Below are 16,838 nucleotides of genomic sequence, written 5' to 3'. Positions count from 1 at the left end.
TGCTTGGTGGTCATTGTCCATTTGGAAGACCCATTTGCAACCAAGCTTTAACTTCCTGACTGATGTCTTGAGATGTTGCTTCAATATATTCACATAATTTTCCTCCCTCACGATGCCATTTATTTTGTGAAGTGCACCAGTCCCTCCTGCAGCATAACACCCCCACAACATGATTCTGCCACCCCGGTGTTCTTCGGCTTGCACGCCTGCCCTTTTTTCCTCCAAACATAATGGTCATTATGGCCAAACAGCTCGATTTTTGTTTCATCAGACCAGAGGACATTTCTCCAAAAAGTACGATCTTTGTCCCCATGTGCAGTAGCAAACCGCAGTCTGGCTTTTTATGGTGGTTTTGGAGCAGTGGCTTCTTCCTTGCTGAGCAGCCTTTCAGGTTATGTCGATATAGGACTCCTTTTACTGTGGATATAGATACTTTGTACCCTTTCCTCCAGCATCTTCACAAGGTCCTTTGCTGTTGTTCTGGGATTGAGTTACACTTTTCGCATGATGGCTGCATGGTCCCATGGTGTTTAAACTTACGTACTATTGTTTGTATAGATGAACGTGGTACCTTCAGGCGTTTGAAAATTGATCCCAAGGATGAACCAGACTTGTGGAGGTCTGCAATTTTTTCCTGAGGTCTTTGGCTGATTTCTTTAGATTTTCCCATGATGTCAAGCAAAGAGGCACTGAGTTTGAAGGTATGTAAACTTCTGACCCACTGGAATTGTGATACAGTGACTTATAAGTGAAATAATCTGTCTGTAAATAATTGTTTGAAACATTACTTGTCATGAGTAAAGTAGATGTCCTAACCGACTTGCCAAAACTATAGTTTGTTAACAAGAGATTTGTTATGGTGGTTGAAACAAGTTATCACTCCAACTTAAGTGGATGTAAACTTCCGACTTCAACAGTACACAATTATCTGTTGATTATCAGTTGAGTAGTGAATTTCAAGCACAGATTCAACCAGAGACCAGGGAAGTTTTCCAATGCCTCGCAAGGAAAGGTTAAAAAAAATGCAGACATTGAATATCCCTTTGAGCATGGTGAAGGAGGGAGGAAACCTCTCATTTGCCCGTGAGGCCAATGGTGATTTTAAAACAGTTACAGATTTAATGGCCACGATAGGAGATAACTGAGAATGGAGCAACAATACTCCACAATATTAACAAATTACAGTGAAAAGGAGGAAGCTTGTTCACAATTAAACTATTCCATAACATGCATCCGGATTGCAATAAGGCACTAAAGTAACACTTTAGACAACTACCTGTGAAAAGAGGGCGCCAAATTCAAACCACCGAAATCTCAGAATTACAATTCCTAAAACATACATGTGTCTCATACCATTTTAAAGCTATTCTTGTTGTTAATCCCACCAAAGTTGTCAGGACCCGGTTACAAACTCTGGTCTCCGGTGTGAGAAACAGTCACTTAGTAAACTGAGCCACTAATAGATGGCAGAACCCAGAAGATGAGGCAGACACAGCAGTACTAGAGACAGTGATTTAATAAAGAAAAAATGTATATCCTCCAAGACACAAGGAAAATCCACAAAGTGGTAAGAACAGCAGGGGAAAAAAACAAACCTCAAAAGAATAATCAAAAATAAACAAGAACAAAACCAGAGTACCTCAAGAAAATAGACTAGAAAAACAAGAGTTTCACAGCATGGCTGGGTGCTAACATACAAACACAGAGCAAAGAACTGAGGAAAACTAAGGGTTTAAAAACAATCAAGGGAAACGAGGCACAGGTGCAAATAATAACTGGGAACAAGGGAAAACAAAAGGGTCAAAAAGCACAATGGGGGCATCTAGTGACCAAAACCGGAACAACCCTGCCAAATCCTGACAAAAGTGTCTGATTTTAACTATGCTTTTCAGCAAAAGCACTACAAACGATTATGTTAGGTCTCCACCAAACCACAATAAGCACAGCCATTTTCCAACAAAATATAGCATTCACAAAAAGCAGAAATAGAGATAAAATTAATCACTAACCTTGAATTATCTTAATCAGATGACACTCATAGGACTTCATGTTACACAATACATGCATGTTTTGTTTGATAAAGTTCATATTTATATAAAAAGAAATCTGAGTTTACATTGGCATATTAGATTCAATAGTTCCAAAAACATCAAGTGATTTTGCATAGCCACATCGTTTCAACAGAAATAATCATCATAAATGTAGATGATAATACAAGTTATACACATGGAATTATAGATATACCTCTCCTTAATGCAACAGCTGTGTCACATTTCAAAAAATGTTTACGGAAAAAGCAACCCATGCAATAATCTGAGACGGAGCACAGATCATGTTTCCTTACCTTTGATGAACTTCATCAGAATGCAGTCCTAGGAATCCCAGGTCCACAATAAATGCTTGATTTGTTTGAAAATGTCAAATTTTTATGTCCAATTAGCTACTTTGGTTAGCGCGTTTGGTAAACAATTCCAAAGTCACAAAGCGTGTCCACTATAACATGACGAAATTACCAAAGGTTCCGTAACAGTCAGTAGAAACATGTCAAACGATGTACTGAATCAATCTTTAGAATGTTGTTTACACATAACTTGAATAACATTCCAACCGGAGAATTAGAATGACTTCAGATGACCGGTGAAACGCAGGTCCTTCCACTGTGAACGCACATAGTGAAAGCATGGTCAACTCATGGCAGTGGTGACTATTTCCTGTCTCATTCGATCCCCCTTCACATTAGAGTCATCAGACAAAGTTCTATTGACTGTTGACATCTAATGGAAGGCGTAGGAAGTAAAAACTCATCCATATCTCGCTGTAATTTCAATGAGAGCTTGGTTGAAAATCTGCCACTCCCAGAAAAGAAAAAAAACTGGAAGTGGAATTTCTCAGGTGTTTGCCTGCTATATGAGTTCTGTTATACTCACAGACATAATGCAAACAGTTTTAGAAACTTCAGAGTGTTTTCTATCCAATACTAATAATAATATGCAAATATTAGCAACTATGACTGAGGAGCAGGCCGTTGAATATGGGCACCTCTGTGCACCATTCATCCAAGCTACTCAATACTGCCCCTGCAGCCATAAGAAGTTAATGCAAAGTTTTATGTTTGGGTGCATCATGTTATGGGTATGCTAGTTAACAGCAAGGGCTAGGGAGTTTTTTAGGATAAAAATAAATGTAATAGAGCTAATCACAGGCAAAATCCTAGAAAAAGATTTGGTTAAGTCTGTTTTCCAACAGACACTGGGAGACGAACTTACCTTTCAGCAGGACAATTACCTAAAGCACAAGGCCAAACACACTGTAGTTGCTTACCAAGAGGACACTGAGTGGCCTAGTTACAGTTTTGACTTAAATCAGCTTGAAAATATATGGCAAGACTTGAAAATGGCTTTCTAGCAGTGATCAATAAATAAAAAAAGGCAAATATTGTACAATCCAGGTGTGCAGAGCTCTTAGAGACTTACCCAGAAAGGTGATTCTAACATGACTTGAATACTTATCTAATCAATTAGTGATTTATTGTCCATTAATACAAAAACAAAAATGTTCTTCCACTTTGACATTACACAGTATTTTGTGTAGACCGTTGACAACAAAATATAAATACATTTTAATCCCACTTTGTAACACAACAAAATGTGTGTACCTGTGCAAAAGAGAGGCCACGATGACATGGAGTCTGTGCTTGCTAAACATATCAAGAATCTCGCAGACCAGTTTCATGGGCTTAGTAGCATCAAATGCAGAGAACTTGCCTATCAATTGGCATATCGAAACAACATCCCTGTCCCAGACAACTGGTCAAGAAATTGCAGTGTAACTGATATTGAACAGAGAGATCTATACCTGAATATAGGGGTACATTTAAGATGTACAATATACCACACCCCCATTCCACAAATGACACTTTGACCTACCAGCACCATCACCCATTCTCACAGAACATCCTCACCCACTTAACCCAAGGTGGCTCAATTTATCCCTATGCTCAACATATCCCACACACGGGGTTAGTTGTGCCAAGATACCACCTTTTTTTGATGTTGACAATCTATGTTTTCAAAACTGTTATGTATTCTGATTATTCCCAGGGATACACAACATCCTGAAATATATATCTTTGTTAGAAAGAATACAATATTTCCGTTAACATCGTGGTGCTGAATGTAGAAAAATGTATCAACATACCCTATTCCTTCCTACATTGTATTAGAAAGGGAGTAGCTACAAATCATTTCGATAGTCAGATAATCTCAGATAAAACAGAAGAAATCCTGGTTGGAGGATTCCGGATTCCCTGCTTATTCCCGAATGATTCAAGGAATCCTCCAACCAGGATTTCAGGAAAAAATAGCAAATTTATTGAAAGTTCACAGAATTTTGCAACACTAACTCTGGGTGGTCATAATCACAATCCCATGCATCATAGTCTGGATGGGGAATGTAAAGTGAGAAGTGAATGGCAGTAAATTGAAAATGGTACAGTACGTGATCCTGTCAACAAAGGAGCATAAATACATCAGGCGATTTAATGAATACTGAATAACTCATCATGAAACGAGACTATAGAAAATATGGACAATTTATTTCTGATCCTATCCGTACCTTCAAATGCATGCCTGTCTATTATATGGCTTTGTTCCAAATGGAATTCTATTCCCTTTGTAGTGCTATGGGCCCTGGTCAAAAGTAGTCCACTATAAAGGGAATAGGGAGCTATTTGGAATGTAGCCTCTGTGTGTTATCCTACCCTTAGCCACTTTATCGCACAAAGACCCTTATCCTGCCTATCAGCATATTTAGGGATTTCATTAACTCGGGTAGCAGCGAGCCTGGCTATTGAACCGGCTGTACAGCATACTTCGTGAATGCTTTTTTTGCGAGGATGCAGTGAAAGTCCATAAATCACAGCAAGGGCAGACATAAAAAACTCTAATGGAAAGCAAGCCTTCTGAGACACTCTCACTCTGTCTCCATTTGAATCAGGATGTCTCATCAGAGGCCATTACTCAACGCAGGCAGGAGTTGTTTCATTAAGACTCCGGCTTGAATGGCGTCTCACAGCCATATTTCTTCAAAGATCTTATAGATATATGAGAAATGTGCTTGCACATCATGGTCAGAGAGAATCGGTCTTTGTTATCCAAAAGCGTTGTGGGAATTCAGAGGTCAAGTTTCATTGGCTTGTGTCTGCGGTCAGTGTGTATTCGTTCAGGAATACCTGAACAATTATAAAGGTCCTCCACTGAAATACAGACATCAAAAATAAAATAAAACAGGAACATGTCACACATTTTCTTACTAGAAGTGCATAAAGCTGGTACAGTTCATGTAAACCTACACCTGCTCTCCAGTCAACGAAGACCATACTTACAGTGCCTTGCGAAAGTATTCGGCCCCCTTGAACTTTGCGACCTTTTGCCACATTTCAGGCTTCAAACATAAAGATATAAAACTGTATTTTTTTGTGAAGAATCAACAACAAGTGGGACACAATCATGAAGTGGAACGACATTTATTGGATATTTCAAACTTTTTTAACAAATCAAAAACTGAAAAATTGGGCGTGCAAAATTATTCAGCCCCTTTACTTTCAGTCCAGCAAACTCTCTCCAGAAGTTCAGTGAGGATCTCTGAATGATCCAATGTTGACCTAAATGACTAATGATGATAAATACAATCCACCTGTGTGTAATCAAGTCTCCGTATAAATGCACCTGCACTGTGATAGTCTCAGAGGTCCGTTAAAAGCGCAGAGAGCATCATGAAGAACAAGGAACACACCAGGCAGGTCCGAGATACTGTTGTGAAGAAGTTTAAAGCCGGATTTGGATACAAAAAGATTTCCCAAGCTTTAAACATTCCAAGGAGCACTGTGCAAGCGATAATATTGAAATGGAAGGAGTATCAGACCACTGCAAATCTACCAAGACCTGGCCGTCCCTCTAAACTTTCAGCTCATACAAGGACAAGACTGATCAGAGATGCAGCCAAGAGGCCCATGATCACTCTGGATGAACTGCAGAGATCTACAGCTGAGGTGGGAGAATCTGTCCATAGGACAACAATCAGTCGTATATTGCACAAATCTGGCCTTTATGGAAGAGTGGCAAGAAGAAAGCCATTTCTTAAAGATATCCATAAAAAGTGTCGTTTAAAGTTTGCCACAAGCCACCTGGGAGACACACCAAACATGTGGAAGAAGGTGCTCTGGTCAGATGAAACCAAAATTGAACTTTTTGTCAACAATGCAAAACGTTATGTTTGGCGTAAAAGCAACACAGCTCATCACCCTGAACACACCCTATACCCACTGTCAAACATGGTGGTGGCAGCATCATGGTATGGGCCTGCTTTTCTTCAGCAGGGACAGGGAAGATGGTTAAAATTGATGGGAAGATGGATGGAGCCAAATACAGGACCATTCTGGAAGAAAACCTGATGGAGTCTGCAAAAGACCTGAGACTGGGACGGAGATTTGTCTTCCAACAAGACAATGATCCAAAACATAAAGCAAAATCTACAATGGAATGGTTCAAAACTAAACATATCCAGGTGTTAGAATGGCCAAGTCAAAATCCAGACCTGAATCCAATCGAGAATCTGTGGAAAGAACTGAAAACTGCTGTTCACAAATGCTCTCCATCCAACCTCACTGAGCTCGAGCTGTTTTGCAAGGAGGAATGGGACAAAATGTCATTCTCTCGATGTGCAAAACTGATAGAGACATACCCCAAGCGACTTACAGCTGTAATCGCAGCAAAAGGTGACGCTACAAAGTATTAACTTAAGGGGGGCTGAATAATTTTGCACGCCCAATTTTTCAGTTTTTGATTTGTTAAAAAAGTTTGAAATATCCAATAAATGTCGTTCTACTTCATGATTGTGTCCCACTTGTTGTTGATTCTTCACAAAAAATACAGTTTTATATCTTTATGTTTGAAGCCTATCCAAGATAATTGTGTAGTTTAGAGTGTGTAGACTTAGAGTGATTATCTTAATTTACCGAGGTTAGCTAGCCAGCTATTTGTCGTCCTTAACGTAGGAGATACTGCTAGCTAGCTAGCCAACAGCTAGCCAACGTCTACCGAATAGAACTTCAACAACCCGGTCAACATTCCACTTCGCTCCACAGGTAGTATCACATTTTCATTTCACTTCATTACAGTACAACGGTTTAATTTGTTTGATCGTAGCTAGCTAGCTACATAGCCGTCTTTGTATCAAAGACAATTGTGTAGTCTAGAGCGATTTTCTAGGTTAGCTAGCCAGCTATTGTCGTTCTTTTAACGTAACGTAACGTAATCAACACTGCTAGCTAGCCAGCTAGCCCCGAATAGCAGCACTGTAGAAACTATTACACTCAACGGAACGACTTGATTAGTGTAGTGTCAACAACGCAGCCACTGCCAGCTAGCCTACAAAGTCAACAACGCAGCCACTGCCAGCGAGCCTACTCCAGCAGTACTGTATCATTTCAATCATTTTAGTCAATAAGATTCTTGCTACGTAAGCTTAACTTTCTGAACATTCGAGACGTGTAGTCCACTTGTCATTCCAATCTCCTCTGCATTAGCGTAGCCTCTTCTGTAGCCTGTCAACTATGTGTCTATCTATCCCTGTTCTCTCCTCTCTGCACAGACCATACAAACGCTCCACACCACGTGGCCGCGGCCACCCTAATCTGGTGGTCCCAGCGCGCACGACCCACGTGGAGTTCCAGGTCTCCGGTAGCCTCTGGAACTGCCGATCTGCGGCCAACAAGGCAGAGTTCATCTCAGCCTATGCCTCCCTCCAGTCCCTCGACTTCTTGGCACTGACGGAAACATGGATCACCACAGATAACACTGCTACTCCTACTGCTCTCTCTTCGTCCGCCCACGTGTTCTCGCACACCCCGAGAGCTTCTGGTCAGCGGGGTGGTGGCACCGGGATCCTCATCTCTCCCAAGTGGTCATTCTCTCTCTCTCCCCTTACCCATCTGTCTATCGCCTCCTTTGAATTCCATGCTGTCACAGTTACCAGCCCTTTCAAGCTTAACATCCTTATCATTTATCGCCCTCCAGGTTCCCTCGGAGAGTTCATCAATGAGCTTGATGCCTTGATAAGCTCCTTTCCTGAGGACGGCTCACCTCTCACAGTCCTGGGCGACTTTAACCTCCCCACGTCTACCTTTGACTCATTCCTCTCTGCCTCCTTCTTTCCACTCCTCTCCTCTTTTGACCTCACCCTCTCACCTTCCCCCTACTCACAAGGCAGGCAATACGCTCGACCTCATCTTTACTAGATGCTGTTCTTCCACTAACCTCATTGCAACTCCCCTCCAAGTCTCCGACCACTACCTTGTATCCTTTTCCCTCTCGCTCTCATCCAACACTTCCCACACTGCCCCTACTCGGATGGTATCGCGCCGTCCCAACCTTCGCTCTCTCTCCCCGCTACTCTCTCCTCTTCCATCCTATCATCTCTTCCCTCTGCTCATACCTTCTCCAACCTATCTCCTGATTCTGCCTCCTCAACCCTCCTCTCTTCCCTTTCTGCATCCTTTGACTCTCTATGTCCCCTATCCTCCAGGCCGGCTCGGTCCTCCCCTCCCGCTCCGTGGCTCGACGACTCATTGCGAGCTCACAGAACAGGGCTCCGGGCAGCCGAGCGGAAATGGAGGAAAACTCGCCTCCCTGCGGACCTGGCATCCTTTCACTCCCTCCTCTCTACATTTTCCTCCTCTGTCTCTGCTGCTAAAGCCACTTTCTACCACTCTAAATTCCAAGCATCTGCCTCTAACCCTAGGAAGCTCTTTGCCACCTTCTCCTCCCTCCTGAATCCTCCTCCCCCTCCCCCCTCCTCCCTCTCTGCAGATGACTTCGTCAACCATTTTAAAAAAAGGTCGACGACATCCGATCCTCGTTTGCTAAGTCAAACGACACCGCTGGTTCTGCTCACACTGCCCTACCCTGTGCTCTGACCTCTTTCTCCCCTCTCTCTCCAGATGAAATCTCGCTTCTTGTGACGGCCGGCCGCCCAACAACCTGCCCGCTTGACCCTATCCCCTCCTCTCTTCTCCAGACCATTTCCGGAGACCTTCTCCCTTACCTCACCTCGCTCATCAACTCACCCCTGACCGCTGGCTACGTCCCTTCCGTCTTCAAGAGAGCGAGAGTTGCACCCCTTCTGAAAAAACCTACACTCGATCCCTCCGATGTCAACAACTACAGACCAGTATCCCTTCTTTCTTTTCTCTCCAAAACTCTTGAACGTGCCGTCCTTGGCCAGCTCTCCCGCTATCTCTCTCAGAATGACCTTCTTGATCCAAATCAGTCAGGTTTCAAGACTAGTCATTCAACTGAGACTGCTCTTCTCTGTATCACGGAGGCGCTCCGCACTGCTAAAGCTAACTCTCTCTCCTCTGCTCTCATCCTTCTAGACCTATCGGCTGCCTTCGATACTGTGAACCATCAGATCCTCCTCTCCACCCTCTCCGAGTTGGGCATCTCCGGCGCGGCCCACGTTTGGATTGCGTCCTACCTGACAGGTCGCTCCTACCAGGTGGCGTGGCGAGAATCTGTCTCCTCACCACGCGCTCTCACCACTGGTGTCCCCCAGGGCTCTGTTCTAGGCCCTCTCCTATTCTCGCTATACACCAAGTCACTTGGCTCTGTCATAACCTCACATGGTCTCTCCTATCATTGCTATGCAGACGACACACAATTAATCTTCTCCTTTCCCCCTTCTGATGACCAGGTGGCGAATCACATCTCTGCATGTCTGGCAGACATATCAGTGTGGATGACGGATCACCACCTCAAGCTGAACCTCGGCAAGACGGAGCTGCTCTTCCTCCCGGGGAAGGACTGCCCGTTCCATGATCTCGCCATCACGGTTGACAACTCCATTGTGTCCTCCTCCCAGAGCGCTAAGAACCTTGGCGTGATCCTGGACAACACCCTGTCGTTCTCAACTAACATCAAGGCGGTGGCCCGTTCATGTAGGTTCATGCTCTACAACATCCGCAGAGTACGACCCTGCCTCACACAGGAAGCGGCGCAGGTCCTAATCCAGGCACTTGTCATCTCCCGTCTGGATTACTGCAACTCGCTGTTGCCTGGGCTCCCTGCCTGTGCCATTAAACCCCTACAACTCATCCAGAACGCCGCAGCCCGTCTGGTGTTCAACCTTCCCAAGTTCTCTCACGTCACCCTGCTCCTCCGCTCTCTCCACTGGCTTCCAGTTGAAGCTCGCATCCGCTACAAGACCATGGTGCTTGCCTACGGAGCTGTGAGGGGAACGGCACCGCAGTACCTCCAGGCTCTGATCAGGCCCTACACCCAAACAAGGGCACTGCGCTCATCCACCTCTGGCCTGCTCGCCTCCCTACCACTGAGGAAGTACAGTTCCCGCTCAGCCCAGTCAAAACTGTTCGCTGCTCTGGCCCCCCAATGGTGGAACAAACTCCCTCACGACGCCAGGACAGCGGAGTCAATCACCACCTTCCGGAGACACCTGAAACCCCACCTCTTTAAGGAATATCTAGGATAGGATAAAGTAATCCTTCTCACCCCCACCCCCCCCTTAAATGATTTAGATGCACTATTGTAAAGTGGCTGTTCCACTGGATGTCATAAGGTGTATTCACCAATTTGTAAGTCGCTCTGGATAAGAGCGTCTGCCAAATGACTTAAATGTAAATGTAAAAGCCTGAAATGTGGCAAAAGGTCGCAAAGTTCAAGGGGGCCGAATACTTTCGCAAGGCACTGTAAATCTTAAATCTTCAAAGAAGGATTTGCTTGTTTCACAGGTCAACTGTCTGGGCACGACGACAGTCCTACAATAAATCTGTGAAGACGAATAGAAACAACATGCCAGCTATTTATTGTGGCTGGCTTGTCCTCAATTAGTGCGAGAGCCCATGAAAATTACACTAGTGCTGCACATAAAATGCAGGCACTACAGAGAATTAATTGAGGAGGTTGATTAGTAACTCTTGTCCGAAGATTCCACACCCAGTTCTTTCAATACTATTAGAGGCCATTGATGTCTTTCATCATCTCTCTGTTAACATGCTTAACCCCTTCCTTACTACCCAAATAATCTCCTGCTGATCGGAATGACAGATTGACCAGCTGGACAGATTGAGAGATCTGTCCAGCTGGGGCTACCACAAATCTTACTCAGTGGGGCTACCACAAATCTTACTCAGTGGGGCTACCACAAATCTTCCATTGTTTTTCTTCACGTTTAATAGATCCCTTTCTTCCTTTATTTATTCTTCAACTCTTCCAAGGGCACAGTATATACTTGACTGCCAGCCAGTAAATCTGTTTGGGGAGTAATCTGCCACTACCTACCAGCTGCTCCCATGGCACTGCCTGCTAGCATTCCTGTTGCCATGGGGAAACCCAGTCATGCCACTCACACATAAGGCCTGGCCAAGTGCCAAGAGAGTGCGTGTGTATGCGTGCATGTGTGTTATTGGCGAGAGGAAAGTCAAACCATGTTTTGCTGTCGTGCCAAATAAATAAAAGGTTTTGAGCACTGAGCCAAGTACAGCCTCGATGAACTGCCATTACCAACTTTTTGGAAGTCAGAGACAGTTCTTACAAGTGGTTGAGTAGTGTGTGTGTGTGTGTGTGTGTGTACACATGTGTTCACTGTTCCATATTCTGCTGTTCCTAGAATCATTCTACAAAGTGTCCTCTGTTTATGAATACACTGGACAAAATATGCCCTGCTTTTACCTCATATCCTAACACTGCTGGTAGGTACCCACTGGGCACACACTGGTTGAATCAACGTTGTTTCCACGTCATTTCAATTAAATGACGTTGAACCAATGTGGAAGAGATGTTTAATTGACGTCTGTGCCCAGTGGGTAGACTATAACGTTCTCAGTAAAAAGCAAAGTCTCTAGGTTAATTACATTATGCTTGATATCCACTCAATGTTTGGACAGTTGCGGGCACATTTTTTCAGATATACTCCCTGTAAGAAAAGCAGGAAAACTACAGTAAAGGTATACTAAAAAAATATATACATTTCAATAAACATTTTGATGTACAGTGATTTGCAGCTGGTTACTCCCTTCCAACTTGTAAAACACTCATTAAGGTTTTCACTGAGTAAATCTTATGGCATATGCAAGGGAGGAAAAAAGGCAAACCCCTACTGGGGTTGGGTTGCCCGGGAAACCAGGTGAATGTATGCTCTATGTGGTGTCGATGACATAATAAATTCCATGACGGTGGAACGCCAACTGCGAGGGGCAGGAGGTAGGGGGTGGGCTTAGAGGGAGGCATACAGTAACAACATGCATCCCCAAAATGAAAATGTTGATAAGAACAGTTTGGGAAAGGATTGCTAAGTAAATGATCGCTCTACACAATGAAATCAGAATCACAGCAGGAAAACTCACCTTCCAATGACCTTGCAGCCAGGTCCAGTGGCAACATGGTAACAGACTTATTATTTCAGTCATGGGTGGAATCCATCCTTACGACCTGTATTTGAACCATTCTGCTTCCACTTAAACCCTAACGTCCTTCTCACAGTCATAGTTAAGTAGAGAGGCCGAGGTGTTTATACAAGACTATGTGGCCAACATACAAATTTACCTACAATCTTCTTAGTCCTCTTTTGGAGCAAACATTTTCACACCTCAAAGAATTGTATTCCTCTCATTAATTCCTAATTTCAAACACTCTTTCTTCCCAGCAGCCCAAAGACTTAACTCTTAATGTAAATCTCTTCATCTACAGAAGCTGCTTAGATTTCAGTTTCTGGCCCCATGTAGTGATCAAAGAGCTCCTGGGACGTTTCCCTAAATTAGTGCCTTTTGTCCCTTTGATATTTGAAGTAGAATATGTGCACAAATATAGTATTTTAAAAGCATGTTATATTAAATTAAGTGCCCTTTAATATAGACCAAATGGAAAATTCAATAAATCGGAATATTTTTTTATATGAATAAAGGCAGCCTTTTGACATGTCACTCTGTACATCCTCTGTGATTTCTACGAAGATTTCAACCCACTTAACCCCAGCATTTGTCCAAGTTTTCACCATCATCGTAAAGCCCCAAGTTATTTTATTTCTTTGACAAAGTCAATTCTGAAAATAATTATTTATTTCATATAATAGATGGTTCATTTTCAGGTTAAGTAACTCTTGTCCCTCATTTTAACCTTGTTACGCGAAGTGAACTCTCAACTATTACTTTAAAAAAATGTTTTTAAAAGAAACATTGAGCATCTAATAGTTAAATCATAGTGTAAAAGCAGGTGAGCTGGTTCTACTCTTTTGGCCCTTTTCTGGTGTTTTGTGGTGGGAAACTGAGCAGGTCGAGCATATCGCGTTAACCCATAGATAGAAATGTTTGAACAATTTAAAAAAAAAATGGTATATTACTGTAATTCTGGTAACTTTCTAGTGGCCATTTTGGGTCGTTCAGATTATCACGTGTCTGTAATTATCTCTGGCCCTCTGTGTGGTCTCATCACATGTAAAATATATGAAATGTTCAAATAAGTGATTTTTAAATTAAGCACAGTATGACAAAGCTGTAAAACATGAAGCTGTATAAACCTTAGCCCTAGTTCAAACACTACTCTATCGCCGCACCAAACTAAAAAATAAGTCACTTTCTCTCTCGAAGAGCGGGGATAGAGTGCCGTCTGAAACCGTTACTTGCACCTTTTGTCAATACATTGCATTCAATAGGAAAACATGAGTGTCACACTGTTGGCGTTTTTGTCAATACATTGCATTCAATGGGAAAATGTGTCACGGGGTTGGCATTTTTGTCAATACATTGCAGTCAATGAGAAAAGATGAGAGTCAACCAATTGTGTTATGGTTAGGGTAAGCAGTTAGGGTTAATAAAGTGAAATAAAGGTTCAATAAATAAATAGGATCGGACAGACAGACAGACAGAGTTTCAAGTATCAAGTCAATCTAAAAGAATGTGACTGATATCCTCCTCGGGCTCCTAGTTTCTACATCTGCAAGATCATTGTGTACAATGGAGGTAAAAATGCTTTTGGGCCAATTTAATTCAAATCACCCCTTTGATCTCCAATTAATCAAGTTGAAATTCAAAGCATGGCCTACCAGGGACATTATTTAACAATGCCCAGAGTTTTAACAAGTCTTTATGTTAAGGATTGACCGTTCCACAGAGTTGAATTCAGTGTTTTCGTGTAACTGCAGGAAGAGAATGAAGAACAATCCTGATGGCCACTCTAACAGAGCTCAAGACTTCTTCTGTGGAGATGGGAGAACCTTCCAGAAGGAAAACCATCTCTGCAGCACCTATCACGGTATACGTTAGAGTGGCCAGACGGAAGCCACTCCTCAGTAAAAGGCAGCCCGCTTGGTGATTGCCAAAAGGCACCTAAAGGAATCTCACACCATGAGAAACAAGATTCTCTGGTTTGATGAAACCAAGATTCATCTCTTTGGCCTGAATGCTAAACATCACATCTGGAGGAAACCTAGCACCATCCCTATGGTGAAGAATGGTGTGGGCAGCATCATGCTGTGGGGATGTTTTTCAGCGGCAGGGACTGGAAGACTAATCAGGATCGAGGGAAAGATGAACGGAGCAAAGTACAGCGAGATCCTTGATGAAAACCTGCTCCAGAGTGCTCAGGACCTGAACCCAATCGAACACATCTGGAGAAACCTGAAAATAGCTATGCACCGACGCTCCCCATCCAACTTGACAGAGCTTGGGAGGATCTGTAGTCAATTGAAATAAATTCATTCGGCCGAAATCTATGGATTTCACATGACTGGGCAGGGGCACAGCCATGGGTGGGCCTGGGAGGGTATAGGCCCACTCAATGGGGAGTCAGGCCCAGCCAGTCAGAATTAGTTACACGTGGTCTTTTGTTTTGAGGCCGGTTGGACGTACTGCCTAATTCTCTAAAACAACGTTGGAGGCGGCTTATGGTAGAGAAAGGAACACTCAATTCTCTGCAACAGCTCTGGTGGACATTCATGCAGTCAGCATGCAAATTGTACGCTCCCTCAAAACTTGAGACATCTGTGGCATTGTGTTGTGTGACAAAACTGCACATTTTAGAATGGCCTTTTATTGTCCCCAGCACAAGGTGCACCTGTGTAATGATCATGCTGTTAACTCGGCTTCTTTATATGCCACACCTGTCTTGGCAAAGGATAAATGCTCACTAACAAGAATGATTTCTTTTAGGAAAATAAGATTTTTGTGCGTATTGAAAATGTCTAACATCTTTTATTTAATCTCATGAAACATGAGACCAACACTTTACATGATGCATTTATATTTTTGTTCGGTATATATACACAGTACTATAGGCTACAGTACGATACAAAATACAGTATCCAGTGGCACACTGACTCACCTAACGATGAAGATAAAGCCATGACTGGCCGACTCGCTCCTCTTGGCAATAGCATATTTCAAGATGAGCTACTTTGAAAAATAGTACTGCTGTTCGCAAAAAAATGGAAGTTGTAGTGAAATATTTGGTTCTACAGACAGATTAATCTTCTCTTTTCAGCTTTAGGCATTTTCTTTCCATACTGTACATTTTCCTGGCAATTGTATTTTGAAATCTGCAAAAGGCAAACAGACAGCCGCAACCAACCATAGAAATATAATCCATAGATGGCAGTTCCCATTCAAGTCAGGACTGGCAGACATTGCCAGTGTACCCATGAGCTTAACACTGAAATTGCCATGGTAAGAGGTTCCAAAACCATTCTATGGATTATATGTCTATGGCCATGATGCAACAAGCTCTATGTTTGGTGCACACACTGTCAAATTGTGGCCTTCCCGACTAGGCAAACGGTAACTGCCAAGATTGAGGAAACACTTGAATAAATGAGGGATACACATTTTATGTTATGATGTGTGGGGGGCCTTTTCTTGGCATGGTTTAGGTCAACTTGTAGAATCTATGCCAAGGCGCATTGAAGCTGTTCTAGTAGCTCGTGGTGGCCCAAAACCCTTTTAAGACACTATATGTTGGTGTTTCCTGTATGCATGCACTTTTAATAAAAATATAATCCAGTCATTTTTTTTAAAACTATTGATCCTCTGTGGTTAAATTAAAAACTATTAATAACAACGTAATTGTTTTTTGTACGTTTTTTGACTCATGGGCCCCCTGTGGGCTTGGACCCAGCCCCCAAAATATAAATCAATTACCCAATCAAGGCAGGGCCCCCCAATTACCCACATGGGTCCCCTACCTCTTCTCCTCCCCCATCTGACAATTAGCAGAGCTGCAGCAGTCTGTCTGTCTGTCTCTCTCTCTCATGAATGTATGTCTCTGTCTGTCTATCTGTCTGCCTACCTGCCTGTCTTGTCTGGTTTCTCTAACACTGTCTGTCTGTCTGTCTGTCTGTCTGTCTGTCTGTCTGTCTGTCTGTCTGTCTGTCTGTGAATGTATATGGCTGTCTGTCTATTAATGTATATGGCTGTCTGTCTATTAATGTATATGGCTGTCTGTCTGTCTGTCTGTGAATGTATATGTCTGTCTGTCTGTGAATGTATATGTCTGTCTGTCTGTCTGTCTGTCTGTCTGTCTGTCTGTCTGTCTGTCTGTGACTGTATATGGCTGTCTCTCTGTCTGTCTGTCTGTGAATGTATATGTCTGTCTGTCTGTCTGTCTGTCTGTCTGTCTGTGAATGTATATGGCTGTCTCTCTGTCTGTCTGTCTGTGAATGTATATGTCTGTCTGTCTGTCTGTCTGTCTGTCTGTCTGTCTGTCTGTCTGTCTGTCTGTCTGTGAATGTATATGGCTGTCTGTCTATTAATGTATATGGCTGTCTGTCTATTAATG

The sequence above is a fragment of the Oncorhynchus masou genome, chromosome 30 (assembly GCF_036934945.1).
Source record: "Oncorhynchus masou masou isolate Uvic2021 chromosome 30, UVic_Omas_1.1, whole genome shotgun sequence".
In the NCBI taxonomy this organism is placed as follows: Eukaryota; Metazoa; Chordata; class Actinopteri; order Salmoniformes; family Salmonidae; genus Oncorhynchus; species Oncorhynchus masou.
Note: the sequence above shows the minus strand (reverse complement) of the source record.